The 19,250-nt window shown below is 42.2% G+C and overlaps 1 protein-coding gene across 2 annotated transcripts in view; it reads left to right on the forward strand.

Annotated features, from left to right (window-relative positions):
- Positions 1-888: 888 nt before the first annotated feature.
- The window catches only part of LOC109895276 (amyloid-beta A4 precursor protein-binding family A member 2), a 77,435-nt gene continuing 59,073 nt past the window's right edge, over positions 889-19,250 (forward strand). For both annotated transcript variants that reach the window (XM_031830792.1, XM_031830791.1), the window contains exon 1: positions 889-1,006. The gene's annotated coding sequence lies outside the window, so the exon portion shown is untranslated. The remainder of the gene's footprint in view (positions 1,007-19,250) is intronic.

Consider the following 19,250-nt stretch of genomic DNA (forward strand, 5'->3'; position numbering starts at 1 on the left):
TCAGCTTTTCATTTTTAATTAATTTGTAAAAATGTCTAGGAGCATAATTCCACTTTGTCATTATGTGGTATTGTGTGTAGGCCTGTGACACAAAATCTCAATTTCATCCGTTTTAAATTCTGGCTGTAACACAACAAATGTGGAAAAAGTCAGGGGGTGTGAATACTTTCTGAAGGCAATGTAATTCTTTCATAACTTGCCACTGGAAGCAAAGATTAATGGATTATATTGCGTGATATGAAGTAGGATGGTTTCCAATTTCGTCCTCTTTCTGTTATGTAATGTCATTTTTCTAAATATGATCACTCAGTGAGCTGCACACGGATGCATTAGTTAGAATTACTGGCTTATAGATACATTTACTCCCCATTCAGTGAAATTTCATTAAATTCCATTTTAAACAAAAATGCCACCCTGTTATGTGACTGGTTATCTTAGGTAAAAACAATATAACCTCTCATATCCAATTACGCAACAATAACGTTGTAGTTACTTTTACCACTACCATAAAAGTGAAGAAAATATGATTGAGTTTTTTTTCCTCCCATCTATGCATGATTTCTGTTAGGCTATAGATTTGCTATAGCCTATTAATTGTGACCAACACAAAATAATTAGGATGTCAAATTATGGTGTGTTGTATGGGTCGCACTGCACTCCTTGTAAACCTATTTTTTTCTTCTCTCCATTACCCTTTCCGTCTCCGTGGTCCGGGTGGGGTTTGAGTCTATCGCCTCTGGATGCCGCCACTCCACCTTAACGACCAGAGAAACACAGCTGTTTTACAAACTCAGTGGGAAGCCCAATGGGGAGAACTGCAGTGGGGTTTTTATACACGTTCCGGGGCCGCTTCAACTGGTACTTCTATTTTTCAGATTCCGGGGCTGGTCCGCCTTCTCTCGATGTAATCTGATCCCCTGCTAGTGTCTTGGAAGCATCACCAGCTTTCACAATTCCGAAAGGGAGGTGACTTGAGTGACCGAAGAACATACGTTGAATTCAGCAGGTAAGATAGTGAGTGTGGTCTTCATTTATCTACATAGAAATGTTTGATATATCATTACCGGTATGTCGAAAAGAAAGGTGCTTTTGGGTCCATTATTCCTAAAGCATCTTTTGAAGAGAGCGGACAGCAACCATGGCATAGGCTCATCATCTGCAACTAGCTAATTCACCAATAGATTTTTAACCGCCTGTTCGACACACTTTTAATGCGGGTACATGTGTCTAATTATTCAATACATGCTGCATTCTCATTTGCTTAATAAACCTAATCTGAACAAATGTATTGTCAAAATTGTATCTAAATTATGGTGTTATATGGAGAAAAACATTCCGTGGCCACATCTACCACAGATGTTGTCATAATCGTAGCAGGCTGTGCGATAAAGTAGCTTAGACATTGATAAACCTTGTGTAATTGTAAGGGGATCTATACCCTCTCTGCTTTTGATGCTCTTAGGGTTGATTTATTTGATCTGTTGTGTACCACTCTGTTCCAGAGCTAGCCATACAAGAGGACAGAGCAGACAGCACACTCACTGTCATTTTTTTTGGTGTGTTCTATAGAAACTCAAGGAAACGGTTGGTAAGCTCAGTGGAGTCAACTCATGTCCGGTCTGTCTGAGGCTGCTGCAAATTGATATCAATGTATTTGAAAGCCTACATAAAATAAAGCCCAACTAAATCTAAAATTGGCCTTTAAATTAGACAACCATGTGCAGATTACATTTTGATTGTCCATTAGACAGGCTTGGTAGGAATTATAACTGCTTCAAAGACTGTAGAATTGTAAGATGACAGCTTGATGACAGCATGTTTGGAATTTTTGCCTTAGGGGTTTGATGTCAGTCTTTGCTCAATACAAATTTTTAATGAAGGCCTTGATGTTTTTATTCATTTACACTATATATACACAAATATGTGGACACCCCTTCAAATGAACGGATTCGACTATTTCAGCCACACCCGTTGCTGACAGGTGCATCAAATCGAGCACACAGCCAAAACAAAACAGTCAAACCACAGCAAAAACCCTCAAACTTCTGAACATACACAATTATCTGAATCAATACAGAAAAATCACACTACAAGCCAAAGACTTAAAACACTAAAATGACAAGAGTATCTCCTGAACAAATATAGTGGACTATTTAATACTTTCTATGTATCCATAGACAAACATTGGCAGTAGAATGGCCTCACTGGAAAGCTCAGTGACTTTCAATGTGGCAAGTCCGTTTGTCGAATTTCTACCCTGCTAGAGCTGCCCCGGTCTACTGTAATTGCTGTTATTGTGAAGTGGAAAGGTCTAGGAGCAACAACTGCTCAGTCGCGAAGTGGTAGGACACACAAGCTCACAGAACAGAACTGCCGAGTGCTGAAGCGCCTAGCGTGTAAAAATCTTCTGTCCTCGGTTGCAACACTCATTACAGAGTTCCAAACTGCCTTTGGAAGCAACGTCTGCACAATAACTGTTCATCGGGAGCTTCATGAAATGGGTTTTCATGACCGAGCAACCGCACACAAGCCTAAGATCACAATGCCAAGAATTGTCTGGAGTGGCGTGAAGCTCGCTGCTATTGGACTCTGTAGCAGTGGAAACGCGTTCTCTGGAGTGATGAATCACGCTTCACCATTTGGCAGTCCGACGGACGAATCTGGATTTGGCGGATGCTGTTTTTCATGGTTCAGGCTAGGCCCCTTAGTTCCAGTGAGGGGAAATCTTAATGCTACAGCATACAACATTCTAGACGATTCTGTGCTTCCAACTTTGTGGCGACAGTTTGGGGAAGGCCCTTTCCTGTTTCAGCATGACAACGCTCCTGTGCACAAAGCGAGGTCCATACAACAATGGTTTGTTGAGATTGGTGTGGAAGAACTTGCCTGCACAGAGCCCCTACCTCAATCTCATCAAACACCTTTGGGATGAATTGGAATGCCGACTGTGAGCCAGGCCTAATTGCCAAACATCCGTGCCCAACCACACTAAAGCTCTTTTGGCTGAATGGAAGCAAGTCCCCACAGCAATGTTCTAACATCTAGTGGAAAGCCTTCCCAGAAGAGTGGATGCTGTTATAGCAGCAAAGGGGGGACCAACTCCATATTAATGGCCATTATATTGGAATGAGATGTTCAATGAGCAGGTGTCAAAATTATTTTGGTCATGTAGTGTATCTTCCTTTCAGAATGACTGTAAATTAGATTACAGTAACATGATGACTGATTTTGAAGATTAATAAATAATGTTTTTTGGGTTGTTTTACATAATACCCACTGTGCACACTGGTTGAGTCAACGTTGTTTCCACATAATTTCAATGTAATTACAGTGAACCAACGTGGAATAGACATTGAATTGAGGTCTGTGCCTAGTGGGTAGTGTCATATCATGAGCAAGTTCATGACCAAATAACAATTGCGTGATAATACTTGCACTTTGTTGTGATTTTACATTCACATTTGGAAATTCGACTTAGTAAATGGCCATTCTGTCCTCCTGGGGAAGGTGTGCAGCTCTGGAGGCACCTTGGTCCTCAGCAGGTGGGCTCACTCCACAGCCGAGACCTGCTTCACGTTCTGGCTGGCTGGCGCCTGGCGGCCCGCCTCCTCCTGACCCTCTCCCCTCTCCCAGCCGTCAGAGAGGGTGCTTCTCTGCTCGTTCCTGTTTTATGTGTGCCACAGGAGCTGAAGGACAAACACTGTGTCGCAGCAGCCTGCTGGGATGCTATTCATGCAGCAGCAGGAGAATTCTAAATTGGACTCTTGTTGATGAGAGAGAGAGCCAAGAGAGAGGTTGTACTGGGGGTTCGTGTTTCTCTTCTGCTCAGGCTGACCAAGGTGACGATTATTTTGACTGGGACAAGTGAATCAGCTAGGCTTGATCTCTGCTTTAATAGAGACATGGCTATTACCTTATTTACAGCAGTATACTGTACACGTTATCAAGATAAGATCATTCGATTCGGCTGTGGTCCTGTGAATGACAGAAGCAAGTGATGTCTCCATAGTTCACATGTTATGTTTGAACAGAACTGTTTTCACTTCAAAAGCTACTGTCGCACATAGCTGTTTAGGATGTAGGATGCGTCCTTTCATTTCTTTGCAAGCCAGACATGTAGGCTACTGATGTCCAAGGCCAGTCAGTTGCCCTCTGGCGGTGGGTTGTGCCCAAGATGAGATGTGTTGAAGGTTGGAGAACTCTCTCTACTGCCTCTTGTGGTGTTTCTAGACACGTCTCTCAGCCTGCAGCGCTCCCAAGGAAATCAGTTTGACAGTTGATTAATGTAGGAACTCGTTTGAGAGATGACCATCACCACCCCAGTTATTGCATGGTATTACTGCCTGGAACATTAGTGTATTTTTGTAGCAGTACAAATGGAAACCTTTTATCAGTAGTTTTTTTCTATTTTCAGATCATTTAAATGTCATATGCTATCTCAAAATTTAAAAAAAACCTATGGTTCAGGAGTCATTTGGATAAAACGGTCTTTGTGATCAGATTTTTTTCGACCATTTTCGTGATTTGTAACCTGGCTCAGAAAGTAGCTTAAAATATGTTTTATATTTGACACACTGACACCTCTGTGAGCTGATGTTTTAAACCTGTGGTAATGTTCCTGTATTACAGGATGTTAACCCTGCAGGAGAGCTGTCAGCCGTGTGCTATGACTGGGTTATGAGAGATGTGAATTTGGGATGAGGAGGGTATAATCAGAGGCTACTCTTTGATCTCATGGCATTGGGCCAGCTTTTTCTACTCTAAAACATCCCTGTATGGCCTCATATTTCCTTCCTTTCAGAATAGCTGAACTGTTTAGGGGGAATCCATCACATGGGCAATTGGGATTGGTGTGAGTTTTCAATTATTTCCATGATGGTTGTAGTCATCAGGATGTGTATGTTGGAAAGGGGATTTGCATGTTTTCTAGAAGTCTTTGAACCACAGAGACAAGCTGTGTGATTACAATCTCTCATGTTTTACATTTTGATGCATTTTGCTGGGGAACTCAGCCAACATCCAGCCGTGTGATGGCTTCAGAATACTCTGCTCCTCTTCCTTCACTAAAGCGACATAACAAACTCTCCATCTCAATCGAATGCTAAAAGTGAACAGAGAAATACAACTTTGGAACATCATTAAAGAACTCAACGTTGGATTATTTCCGTCTTTTTAATCCAAATGGTTCATTCAAAAACTGAAGCTTGTGGCTATATATTTTGTCTTTTGAGGCACTGATGTTCATGAATATGAAAGAAAAGTTAAAAACAGCGAGTCAGCAGGCGTTTTAAATGCTCTAGTGGTTAGTGAGTGATGATGGCAGCCACCATCATGCCCTGCTAGGAAAATTAGGTAATTAGCAGGGCCACCTGACCTACCTGCTGTGGAGGGATGGGAGGGACGCCGGTTCCGTATTTTTAGACACCGCATTTAGCCTTCCTTACCTACCAGGTGTTCAGTTAGCACGGTCTAGTCTAATGAATGATGGGGCTCTTCAAGGGGTCCACATAGAGGTTTGATTGTTCAATCAAAGTCATAGCAGGAAGGATGACTTCGTACCAAGTCGTGATACCTGAGACTAGAGGTCTCCCCCAGATCTTTTACTTTGTGTTGAGGACCGAGAGGGCCCAAGACAGTCAAGGCTGGTTTGGTTAGTGGCATATTGATTCAACACCCTTCTCGTTGATCATTTGTAACCATCATCCTTCAAAATCCAATGCCTTCTTTAAAGTGTGCTGTTTATCTGCAGGGATGAGAAATGAGGAGCACTCTGATGTTCAGCCTTTTGAGGGTTTCATAGCTAGGGTGTAAAGCCTTTTGATGTGAGCTGAGCAGTTTCCTGGCGTAGGGAAAACACAGAGCCAGCCCCCCTGCCTGTGAATAACTCCCACAGTGTGTGTGACTCATATATGTTTCTAGTAGAGAGCATGTTCCTCCTCATGCTCCTCTGTCAATAACTGCTTTACACTGCTTGCCTGCCACAGTTATTCCCCTCCGTCTGTTGTTGGCGTCACACTGAACGTAATCACACCCACCTACTCTCCCCGACCCCCGGCCGAGTGTGAAGTATGAATCGAGTGTGCTGCTGGAGGAGAATGGTCTATCTCGTCAGTGACCTCTAGCCCTGGTGGATGACCCAGATGAAATGGTTTTCAGCTACGAGAGATGCTTACCCCAGCCGCAATGGACTTCCTCATTGCTCATTGTGCAGTGTGGGGGCGTGCAACAAACGGGGAAAAAATGAACAAAAGCTTCAAAAACACCCAAGTACTGTTCAAAACGGACACACTGTCAGTATATCGATGTAGGTCTTTAGATGTTGTACACATGACATTGTTTCCTTCTGAACCTTATCCTCGAGGCTATATTCCATTTTGTGTGACTTAAACTGTTTCCCCTACCCAGCTGGGCCATTCTCCGTGTAGCCTGCTGCTAGAGTGGACTGGAGAGTTATTGCTTGAGTTGCGACAAAATTTCAAAAATACAACATGCAGATAAAGTTCAGAATGACACAATTTCATGTGTACAACGTCTAAAGACCTGCACCACTATAAAGTGTCTGTTTCTAAAAGAACGTATTTGGGTGGGGGTTTTTAAGCTTTTTTTTCTTGTTTTTCAACACCCCCACAACGAGCAACAAGGAAGTCTATTGGGGGTAAGCTGGGCTAGGTTTCTCAAAAACAAGTGAAATCGCCAAAAAAAAAGTGTTTGTACCCTTCTATAACATGCCATTTAGTGAACCACTCATTTAACTCCATTTTACATGTTAACTTCTGAACAGTATGGGGCTGGCACAATTACTGTATAACCAACCGTTATGGATGAAGACAGTTATGGATGAAGACCGTCATGATTTTTGACCGCGTCACAACACTAGTACATTATATGCTTTGTGATAAAACCAGCAAATAATTATCTGTGTAATGTAGGTGGAACGAATGCTTCTGTTGAATCATCTGAGCTTTAAGGAACCCTGATTCAAATCTCTAGACATTATGTTAATGGAGAGCTGGTGTCTCTCAGAATCAATGAGGTGATATCTGCATGTCATTTCCATATACATTAGCATTTAAATGAACTAAACCCAATTACACAGACTTTCAGAGGCTGAATGGAGCCACCTTTTGGAAAAATAAAAATTGGCAACAAAAATAAACCTTGAAACCCCTAGAGAAAGCCCCATTCACGCCTGTATAAATCATGGGTGGCACTAAAGGAAAGCTTATTAACACCCCAAGAGGGAGGCAAGGAGAATTCTCCTGTGCCTTCAAAACACCTTCAATTGAGCAAAGCGTGGAACGAAAAGCATGCAGACCGACAATCCATATTACTCTGTCATCTCGGTTCGATTCTTTCTTTTGTAAAGTAATGGGGGGGGGGTGGTATTTGGTTTTAAAGTATTTGGTTTTAAATATACTTAAGTATCAAAAGTAAATGTCACTTCTAAAATATACTTAAGTATCAAAAGGAAAAGTATGAATCATTTCAAATTCCTTAAATAAAGCAAACCTGACTGCATCATTTTTAGACAGGGGCATACTCCAACACTCAGATATAATTTACAAATGAAGAATCTGAGTTTAGTGAGTCCACCAGATGACCAGGGATGTTATCTTGATAAGTGTGTGAATTGGATCATTTTCCTGTCCTGCTAACCATTCAAAATGTATGGAAGCATTTTTGGGTGTCAGGGAAAATGTATGGAATAAAAAGTACATACTTTTCTTTAGGAATGTAGTCAAGTAAAAGTTGGCATACTCCAAAAAATGACTTAAGTAGTACTTTCAAGTATTTTTTTACTTTAGTACTTTACACCACTGGTTGTGGGTCAACAAAGCCCACCTTCATCTTTGTGTGCTTCCTACGTTATGTCATTATTCCTACTTTGACTTGACTGTATTCAGTGGGCCTGCTCATTAGCCACTGTGTTTCTGGGAGGATTGCATGACATTAGCATTTAGATGGAGAGAGGGCTCCGGCTATCTGCTACAATACAATGCTTACTGGCCACACAGCTGGATTGTTTTCTCTATCTCTGCCAGAGATGGATATTATAAAGGAAAACTACAATTTCTACAGCAGCCATGAAAACATTTACTTATTTTAAGTTGTGATTTAACGATGATACATTGATACATTACACTGCAAAGGGCTAGCCTGCAATTTAATTTTATGTGTATAAAAAAAAACGTATTTTTATTCTGGTTGACATTGCAGTAGCTCTTGTGTCTTTGGCAGATTGAGACATTTCAGATGATGGTTAATCAATGCCATGATGGAATTAATTTAGAAACACTAGCTGAGGGAGTATGATCAATGGCATACACTGAAAAAGCTCCAACAGCTTCTGCATGACGGACAGAGAGAGAAAGAGATGTCAAGCAAGCCATCACTTCCACTGTTACAAGCAGGCAACCTCTTCTTAAAATACAATATAAGAGTGCCCAAACAATCACAACTTTGTTTGCAAACAGCCACATGTCCCTTTCATTCTTAACCCCCTAAGGTTGATGTCCGCACAGAAAACGAATTAGCATAATACAAAATCCCCATTAAAATTCTGTCAGTTTAAGATAGAGATATGTTTTTTTGCATTGGATGCTTCTCAATACACCGCATGCGGATATGTTACATATCCGCATCTGCCTGTGAAGGGTGACGGAGCTAGAGCGTTGTTTTTCAGACCATGAGACGTCCTGAAAATCGGTTTTCTCACAAAATTGTCTGTAGCATCCTAACAGTTTAGCCTACAAAACTAGAGGTTGACCGATTTTATTTTCAACACCAATACCGATTTATTAGAGGACAAAAAAATCCGATACCGATTTAATCGGACGATTTTGAAAATTGTGTGTGTGTGTGTATACACTGCTCAAAAAAATGGGAACACTAAAATAACACATCCTAGATCTGAATGAATGAAATATTCTTATTAAATACTTTTTTCTTTACATAGTTGAATGTGCTGACAACAAAATCACACACAAATTATCAATGGAAATCAAATTTATCAACCCATGGAGGTCTGGATTTGGAGTCACACTCAAAATTAAAGTGGAAAACCAAACTACAGGCTGATCCAACTTTGATGTAATGTGTGTGTGGCCTCCACGTGCCTGGATGACCTCCCTACAATGCCTGGCATACTCCTGAGGAGGTGGCGGATGGTCTCCTGAGGGATCTCCTCCCAGACCTGGACTAACTCTGGACTAAACCTGGGCCAACTCCTGGACAGTCTGTGGCGTTGGTGGATGGAGCGAGACATGATGTCCCAGATGTGCTCAATTGGATTCAGGTCTGGGGAACGGGCGGGCCAGTCCATAGCATCACTGCCTTCCTCTTGCAGGAACTGCTGACACACTCCAGCCACATGAGGTCTAGCATTGTCTTGCATTAGGAGGAACCCAGGGCCAACCGCACCAGCATATGGTCTCACAAGGGGTCTGAGGATCTCATCTCGGTACCTAATGGCAGTCAGGCTACCTCTGGCGAGCACATGGAGGGCTGTGCGGCCCCCCACAAAGGAATGCCACCCCACACCATGACTGACCCACCGCCAAACCGGTCATGCTGGAGGATGTTGCAGGCAGCAGAACGTTCTCCACGCCGTCTCCACATGTGCTCAGTGTGAACCTGCTTTCATCTGTGAAGAGCACAGGGCGCCAGTGGCGAATTTGCCAATCTTGGTGTTCTCTGGCAAATGCCAAACGTCCTGCACGGTGTTGGGCTGAAAGCACAACCCCCACCTGTGGATGTCAGGCCCTCATACCACCCTCATGGAGTCTGTTTCTGACCGTTTCAGCAGACACATGCACATTTGTGGCCTGCTGGAGGTCATTTTGCAGGGCTCTGGCAGTGCTCCTCCTGCTCCTCCTTGCACAAAGGCGGAGGTAGCGGTCCTGCTGCTGGGTTGTTGCCCTCCTACGGCCTTCTCCACGTCTCCTGATGTACTGGCCTGTCTCCTGGTAGCACCTCCATGCTCTGGACACTACGCTGACAGACACAGCAAACCTTCTTGCCACAGCTCGCATTGATCGCACAGCCATCCTGGATGAGCTGCACTACCTAAGCCACTTGTGTGGGTTGTAGTCTCCGGCTCATGCTACCACTAGAGTGAAAGCACCGCCAGCATTCAAAAGTGACCAAAACATCAGCCAGGAAGCATAGTAACTGAGAAGTGGTCTGTGGTCACCACCTGCAGAACCACTCCTTTATTGGGGGTGTCTTGCTAATTGCCTATAATTTCCACCTGTTGTCTATTCCATTTGCACAACAGCATGTGAAATTTATTGTCAATCAGTGTTGCTTCCTAAGTGGACAGTTTGATTTCACAAAAGTGTGATTGACTTGGAGTTACATTGTGTTGTTTAAGTGTTCCCTTTTATTTTTTTGAGCAGTGTGTGTGTGTGTGTGGTGTGTGTGTGTGTGTGTGTGTGTGTATATATATATACACACACACACACACACACACAGTGGGGCAAAAAAGTATTTAGTCAGCCACCAATTGTGCAAGTTCTCCCACTTAAAAAGATGAGAGGCCTGTAATTTTTTATAGGTACACTTCAACTATGACAGACAAAATGAGAAAAAAATTCCAGAAAATCACATTATAGGATTTTTAATGAATTTATTTGCAAATTATGGTGGAAAATAAGTATTTGGTCACCTACAAACAAGCAAGATTTCTGGCTCTCACAGACCTGTAACTTCTTCTTTAAGAGGCTCCTCTGTCCTCCACTCGTTACCTGTATTAATGGCACCTGTTTGAACTTGTTAACAGTATAAAAGACACCTGTCCACAACCTCAAACAGTCACATTACAAACTCCACTATGGCCAAGACCAAAGAGCTGTCAAAGGACACCAGAAACAATATTGTAGACCTGCACCAGGCTGGGAAGACTGAATCTGCAATAGGTAAGCAGCTTGGTTTGAATAAATCAACTGTGGGAGCAATTATTAGGAAATGGAAGACATACAAGACCACTGATAATCTCCCTCGGTCTGGGGTTCCACGCAAGATCTCACCCCGTGGGGTCAAAATGATCACAAGAACGGTGAGCAAAAATCCCAGAACCACACGGGGGGACCTAGTGGATGACCTGCAGCGAGCTGGGACCAAAATGACAAAGCCTACCATCAGTAACACACTACACCGCCAGGGACTCAAATCCTGCAGTGCCAGACGTGTCCCCCTGCTTAAGCCAGAACATGTCCAGGCCCGTCTGAAGTTTGCTAGAGAGCAGTTGGATGATCCAGAAGAAGATTGGGAGAATGTCATATGGTCAGATGAAACCAAAATATAACTTTTTGGTAAAAACTCAACTCGTCGTGTTTGGAGGACAAAGAATGCTGAGTTGCATCCAAAGAACACCATACCTACTGTGAAGCATGGGGGTGGAAATATCATGTTTTGGGGCTGTTTTTCTACAAAGCGACCAGGACGACTGATCCGTGTAAAGGAAAGAATGAATGGGGCCCTGTATCGTGAGATTTTGAGTGAAAACCTCCTTCCATCAGAAGGGGCATTGAAGATGAAACGTGACTGGGTCTTTCAGCATGACAATGATCCCAAACACACCGCCCGGGCAACAAAGGAGTGGCTTCGTAAGAAGCATTTCATGGTCCTGGAGTGGCCTAGCCAGTCTCCAGATCTCAACCCCATAGAAAATCTTTGGAGGGAGTTGAAAGTCCGTGTTGCCCAGCAACAGCCCCAAAACATCACTGCTCTAGAGGAGATCTGCATGGAGGAATGGGCCAAAATACCAGCAGCAGTGTGTGAAAACCTTGTGAAGACTTACAGAAAACATTTGACCTCTGTCATTGCCAACAAAGGGTATATAACAAAGTATTGAGATACACTTTTGTTATTGACCAAATACTTATTTTCCACCATAATTTACAAATAAATTAATAAAAAATCCTACAATGTGATTTTCTGGAATTTTTTTGTCTCGTAAGTTGAAGTGTACCTATAATGAAAATTACATGCCTCTCTCATCTTTTTAAGTGGGAGAACTTGCACAATTGGTGGCTGACTAAATATTTTTTTGCCCCACTGTGTGTGTGTGTGTGTGTGTGTGTGTGTGTGTGTGTGTGTGTATATATATATATATATATATATATATATATATATATATATATATATATCACACACACACACACACACACACACACACACACACACACACATTTTTGTAATAATGACAATTGCAACAATACTGAATGAGCAATGAACACTTATTTTAACTTAATATAACACATATGGGCTTTTGGATGGGTGTTCTTAAGGTGATTCCACAGGTTGCTGACCCCATGCTTACATCTTTATCACAAATAAGACACCTTGCTTTCCCTCGTGCCAATTCCATGTATTAGTCCCACACTGGTGCTCTGCTTTTCTCTGCCATCTGTAAAACACACACACACACACAGCTCTGAAGTGACAATGATACTGAAGAGTCTTCTTAGGAGACAAATACTCTCAACTGTTTGAATAAAAATGGAGTTTAAGTTACCTGTAATGAATGTTGAAAACAAAAACTGTAATTTCTATATGCAGGAAATCCTATTTTAATAATGGACATGGTAAGAAATGACTACCAAAGTGTGAGTCTTAATTCCCATGAAACCTAGCGAAATCTGAAAAGGGGTTCCTTCAGTAATTTATTCCATAGGATATTTTTTAGATTCACTTAAAATAATGTCTGAGTTTCTCCCATTCTTCTCTGCAGATCCTCTCAAGCTCTGTCAGGTTGGATGGGGAGCGTCACTGCACAGCTATTTTCACCCCCACCCCGGCTTAGGCAGGGCTTAGTCTTTTAATGGAGAAAGGATATAGATTTATATTTCATGTGAGTTCTGCTGGGTGATGTAAAAAGGCTGCAGGACACTGTGCTGTTGCCTTCAAATGGAATCCAATTTAGTTTGATATCTTTAAAAACCATCAGAGAGAAACAAGGGTGGGAGAGAAAAAGAGAGGGATGAAGAAAGTGAGTAAGCGAGAGAGAGAAAGAGAAGGGGGGGGGGGCAAGCCTTCATGAGACAGACTGCCAATACAGCCTAAGCTCCTCAGACATCTAGCCCTCACATCCATCTGAATGTGATCTGTTCTATCTGGGCAGTGATGACATAGCTAGAAATATGTAGACATTTTGTTTGACCAAATATTTCAGAGATTTCATTTGAGCTAGGCATCGTAGGCATCATAGCACAAAACGGGATGAAACCTGAATGTACAATTTTACTTTGTCAATAGTCCTACTTATGAAGTGCACCATGTTATCCTTATGCTGTTCAGCACCTTGGACAGTTCCTTTCTGGAGTCAGTTGTAAACACATTGCGTTGTATCTGATATCCTGGTGGAACAGCTGCTTTGAGCTAGTCTTGTGAAATATCATTAGGTTCCTCACTGGGACGATGGGCAGACAGATACCCCCTGAATTGTCTCACAGATGGAGTGTCACATGTTGAAGGATGACAAACAACAGACGCATCAAAACCCCAGATGCATCAGGGGTCCTGATATGGGAAAGGGAAATACCTAATCAGTTGTACAACTGAATGTATTCCACTGAAATGTGTCTTCCGCATTGAACCCAACCCCTCTGAATCAGAGAGGGGCGGAGGGCTGCCTTAATCGACATCCATGTCTTCAGATTAATTTATTGTAATGACTGGGGTTAAAACACTCATATCAGGGTATGTAATGATAAATGGGATGTAATGGCAGAGTAGAAACAGATGGATATTACAAATAAGCACAAACGTTTTTTATGTCAACTCTGCATCACATCAAATTGATGTATTCCATCTCGGCGTTAAGGTTTGATGAACAAATGTTATGCATCATTATTTTTCTACTGTACGTATCTGACACAACTGTGGTTGGGAATAAATTCATATCAATTGAAAAGTCTGACATGCCTCTGTCTTTCTCGCAGAAGTACTTTTTAACAACGTTTAAAAAATATTGGATTGTACTTTAGAAGACAGTGGGGGTTAGTGCTTCAGCCCATGTTATTCTTTCTCCTGCTCTGAAGTCTCACACTGAGAGGCACCACACAATGAAGGGGCGACGACTAAGGCATAGAACCCTGAGAAGTCTCACCTTCACTTGCAGTGCTGTAATTTATATACCCTCCTACTGACTCGTCATGTATATCAGTTGTCAAACTCTGCTGAATAATATAGGGGGAGACAGGAGGGTAGAGCTGACAGAACTGTCTGGGCGCCGAAGTAAGATAGTCAATATGAGGATGACACAGGATGAGTGTTGAACAAGAAGAGTGGCACTTCTTGACAGGGCATTCTTCTTAGTGCTTCATAGTTTCAGAATCCGAACATCAGAATAACCTTGCTTTGTTTTTGCCATGGTGAAGATTCCACCTCATGCATTCTAATGAGGGAATTAAGTGAAGGCGTTTGAAGGGAAGAGATAGTGACTGAAATAATATTACAAGCTCTAGTGTCAGCACTTACAACGTTGAACGTACCCGACCTGCATGTCACCCCTGGTTTAATTCTAATCACATTCACGGGAGCAAGATGTTAATAGTCAACCTCTAACCTCTATAATGTATTACCTGGTGTCGCAGTCATGCTGCCTGGCCATGTACAGTTGAAGTCGGAAGTTTACGTACTTAGGTTGGAGTCATTAACTCGTTTTTCAACCACTCCACAAATTTCTTGTTAACAAACTATAGTTTTGGCAAGTCGGTTAGGACATCTACATTGTGCATGACACAAGTCATTTTCCAACAATTGTTTATAGGTAGATTATTTCAATTCAATTTCAAAATTCCAGTGGGTCAGAAGTTTACATACACTAAGGTGACTGTGCCTTTAAACAGTTTGGAAAATTCCAGAAAATTATGTCATGGCTTTAGAAGCTTCTGATTGGTTAATTGACATAATTTGAGTCAATTGGAGGCATACCTGTGGATGTATTTCAAGGCCTACCTTCAAACTCAGTGCCTCTTTGCTTGACATCATGGGAAAATCAAAAGAAATCAGCCAAGACCTCCACAAGTCTGGTTCATCCTTGGGAGCAATTTCCAAATGCCTGAAGGTACCACGTTCATCTGTGCAAACAATAGTACGCAAGTATAAACACCATGGGACCATGCAGCCGTCATACCGCTCAGGAAGGAGACGCGTTCTGTCTCCTAGAGATGAACGTACTTTGGTGCGAAAAGTGCAAATCGATCCCAGAACAGCAGTAAAGGACCTTGTGAAGATGCTGGAGGAAACATCTACGACGGTATCTATATCCACAGTAAAACGAGTCCTATATTAACATAACCTGAAAGGCCGCACAGCAAGGAAGAAGCCACTATGGTTTGCAACTGAACATGGGGACAAAGATCATACTTTTTGGAGAAATGTCCTCTGGTCTGAGGAAACAAAAATAGAACTGTTTGGCCATAATGACCATCGTTATGTTTGGAGGAAAAAGGGGGAGGCTTGCAAGCCGAAGGCTTGCAAGCCGAACACTGTCACGAATCCAGCCGAAGATGGTGCCTCTTCCTGTTTGGGCGGCGCTCGGTGGTCGTCGTCGCCGGCCTACTAGCTGCCACCGATCCCCTTTTCTGTTTCATTTAGTTTTGTCTGATTAGTTTCACCTGTTTCTTGTTTTGTTTTGGGCTATTTAAACCCGGTAGGCCCGCCGGCTTTTGTGCGGGCTTGTTTTTCTGTTCACGGTGTGTGGATTATTTGTGGATTCCGTTTCTCCGAACAGTTTCTTCCTGTTTTGTTGGACTGGGTCTTTATGCGCCCTTGTGTGTGGCGTGACCGTCACTCTGTTCTTGGAAATAACGTTTCGAACTACCCTGCTCTCTGCGCCTGACTCCTCCACCCACTACTCCTAGAAGCCGTTACAAACACCATCCCAACCGTGAAGCACGGGGGTGGCAGCATCGTGTTGTGGGTGTGCTTTGCTACAGGAGGGACTGGTCCACTTCACAAAATAGATGGCATCATGAGGTAGGGAAATTGTGGATATATTGAAGCAACATCTCAAGACATCAGTTAAAGCTTGGTTGCAAATGTGTCTTCCAAATGGACAATGACCCCAAGCATACTTCCAAAGTTCTGGTATCGGAGTGGCCATCACAAATCCCTGACCTCAATCCTATAAGAAATGTGTGGGCAGAACTGAAAAAGCGTGTGTGAGCATGGCGGTCTACAAACCTGACTCAAACACCAGCTCTGTCAGGAGGAATGGGCCAAAATTCACCCAACTTATTGTGGGAAGCTTGTGGAAGGCTACTCAACATTTGACCCAAGTTAAATAATTTAAAGGCAATGCTACTAAATACTAATTGAGTGTATGTAAACTTCAGACCCACTGGGAATGTGATGAAATAAATAAAAGCTGAAATAAATCATTGTCTCTACTATTATTCGGACATTTCACATTGTTAAATTAAAGTGGTAATCCTAACTGACCTAAGACATGTAATATTTAATAGGATTAAATGTCAGGAATTGTGAAACTGAGTTTAAATGTATTTGGCTAAGGTGTATGTAAACTTCCAACTTCAACTGTATATACCGTAGACTCCAGGCTAAGGCAAATACCTCTGGAGGTCAATGCGTACTATTTTATATTTTAATAACCATGTGTTTATCACAGTTCTTGCCTCAAAGCCCTTTAATTTCCTTTCCCGCTGATTGCTGCCGATATGTGTCTGCAATATAGAGGAGAGTCCAATGATTGCTTTGGGATGCAAGGGCATGGCATCACAGAGGTGGGAAGCCTTGTAAAAGGTTGATGGTGTAAAGTGGCCTTGGAAAAGCTTAGCAAGCCTTTAAAATGAATTGTCTGCTGAAAAGGAGAGGGTAGAGGAGATCGATGGGAATAGATTTCCTTCTGGACTTCACCTGTTGGGGGTGTGTGTGTGTGTGTGTGTGTGTGTGTGTGTGTGTGTGTGTGTGTGTGTGTGTGTGTTCCTCAGGACTGCAGAGATGTCCATGTGCTGAGTCAGGCCTTATGTGGAGGATAGTTGACTTTCACTTATTCACGCATTTAGAATGGATAATATTTCTGTGCATGCAGAGCAATTGAAGCCCTGCGTGTGTAATTAATGATGGCTGATTGCATATGTTCCTGTGATTTGTCTGATGAATCTAAGGGAGTAGACCAAGTGTTACGGCAGAGATCAACGAGCATGGAGGATGTTATGTAACTTAATGGACGTCAGCTCCTGGCATATGATGCAGCTAAGAGGAGTTATTGACAGACAGTAGTGTGCTCCTCAATGTTTGATCTCCTAGAGGTGTCACCCACACCGCAGCCTATTCTAGGGTCTTAACATTGTCTGCAGAACACTGGGAGAAGCTCAACACACAACCTGTCTGTCACCTTTCTCAAAACAGATAAGAAGGGCAAATACCCTACACTGTTAGCAGACACTGAGAAGCTATTACACTGACTCATACTACAGTCATGACTTCCTAAGGACGGTATATGATATGTTCAACCATGTACAGATGTATGATCTTAATTTGAGCCAGTTTGCTACAGCAGGAAAATAATCTGGCAGCAACAGGAAATGTTTAAACAGGTTAAACATAAGGCTGGGCAATATGGTGGGCGACTAATGATTATATATCTCTCTAGAAGCGTTGTTGTACAATTAAAGTTAATATTCACTGCATTTCAAAAAGTCAGCAATAGTCTAATGAATTCAGGGCTTGTGAAGTTATATCTAGGCTAAATTTAAGCCTTCCACAACCATAAGACCCACTAATAATTGCATTATTTTATCAAAATAGTTGAACCTGCTTTTTTTGTTGTTGCAATAATCAATGATCTGGTTTTCAAGTCTGTCTATGAACATTCCCTTTTTGGTTACAAATGTAACTAGAACCATGCATAATGCACATTCACTAATCATGACTAACTTCTTGTAGCAGGCACTAGGCTATAGAGAATTAACACCGGTCTAATCAACAATCTCTCGTTAGTGATTAGCCAGCTAATATTTATGTTTTAACATCAACTTTAGCCAACTTCGATCTATTTGCTAGCTAACAAGTTTGAACAGTTGAATTGTTATGAACTTTTGTTCTGTCTGTCTCCAATTGTTTGAAAAGCATGAGAGCCTGTCCACTTTGTTTTGATGTTGAAATCAAGTGGCCTACCTTATTTCTCAGAATGAGAATGAGTTGCCAATTCCTTTTATATAATTGTGTTTTATGCTTATTGCACATTTATAAAACACAGACTAGACAGCTAGTATAAGTCTTTGGCTAAAATGCTGCCAGTGGTACCCTAATGCGCTGCGCGATGAACTGATTCTGGAAAGGGTATGCTCAAGGTTCATTGATACCCTTGTTTTAGTAGTGTCTGATCTGCTTGCAATTTGGTAGTTGAGACGAAAAGGGTATCGTTTGAAAAGTTATCTTCTCCTCTAGTACAGTAAAATAATGTCTCAATGTGTTTTGGTGTCCATATGACCGATTCTGCAAATGAAAGTAGCGAGTTAAAACCGATTGTCAGAGAGGAAGACGAGATCTCTCAATGTTGTTGTTGTGAGAGGCAAGAGGGGTTTGAAGTGTGTGTAAACGATAGAAGAAGAGGCGAAGTGAGAAGTTTCACTCCCGCTAAAATCTGCCCAAAAATAAAGCCAAATGCGTGTCTATGGGTTTATTTTGGACCGAGTCTTGTTGCCTGCCTTCCCGCCTTTGGGACAACAACTCCCATTGTTAGGGCGGAGAGGTGCAGCTCGTAATTATATACAGACATCTGGTGTAAATGGGGAGGCGCACATAGCACAGAAGGATCGAAAGAGACGAGACCAAAAATACAAGACGAGAACAAGCGGACATAAACACTCATAAAAACGGAAAATAACAAAACCTAGATTCTTGCGATACAGGCGTTTTGGAATATCACGCAAAAACGTAATTTAGAATTAATCCAATTAATTTGATATATCGCCCAGCCCTAGTTAAACAGGTTAACATTCACAAGGCCGCATGGCTTGGTGGATTACCAGGACACGTACTCAGAGCGTGCGTTTACCAGCTGGCAAGTGTCTTCACTGACATTTTCAACATCTCCCTGACTCTGTCTGTAAAACGCTAAGGTAACCTGTCTAAATGACCATCGCCCTGTAGCACTCACATTTGTAGCCATAAAATGCTGTGAAAGGCTGGTCATGGCTCACATCAACACCATCATCCCAGACACCCTGGACCCATTCCAATTACATACCACCCCAACAGATCCACAAATGACGCAA

This window comes from Oncorhynchus kisutch, linkage group LG8 (genome assembly GCF_002021735.2).
Source record: "Oncorhynchus kisutch isolate 150728-3 linkage group LG8, Okis_V2, whole genome shotgun sequence".
Classification (NCBI taxonomy): Eukaryota; Metazoa; Chordata; class Actinopteri; order Salmoniformes; family Salmonidae; genus Oncorhynchus; species Oncorhynchus kisutch.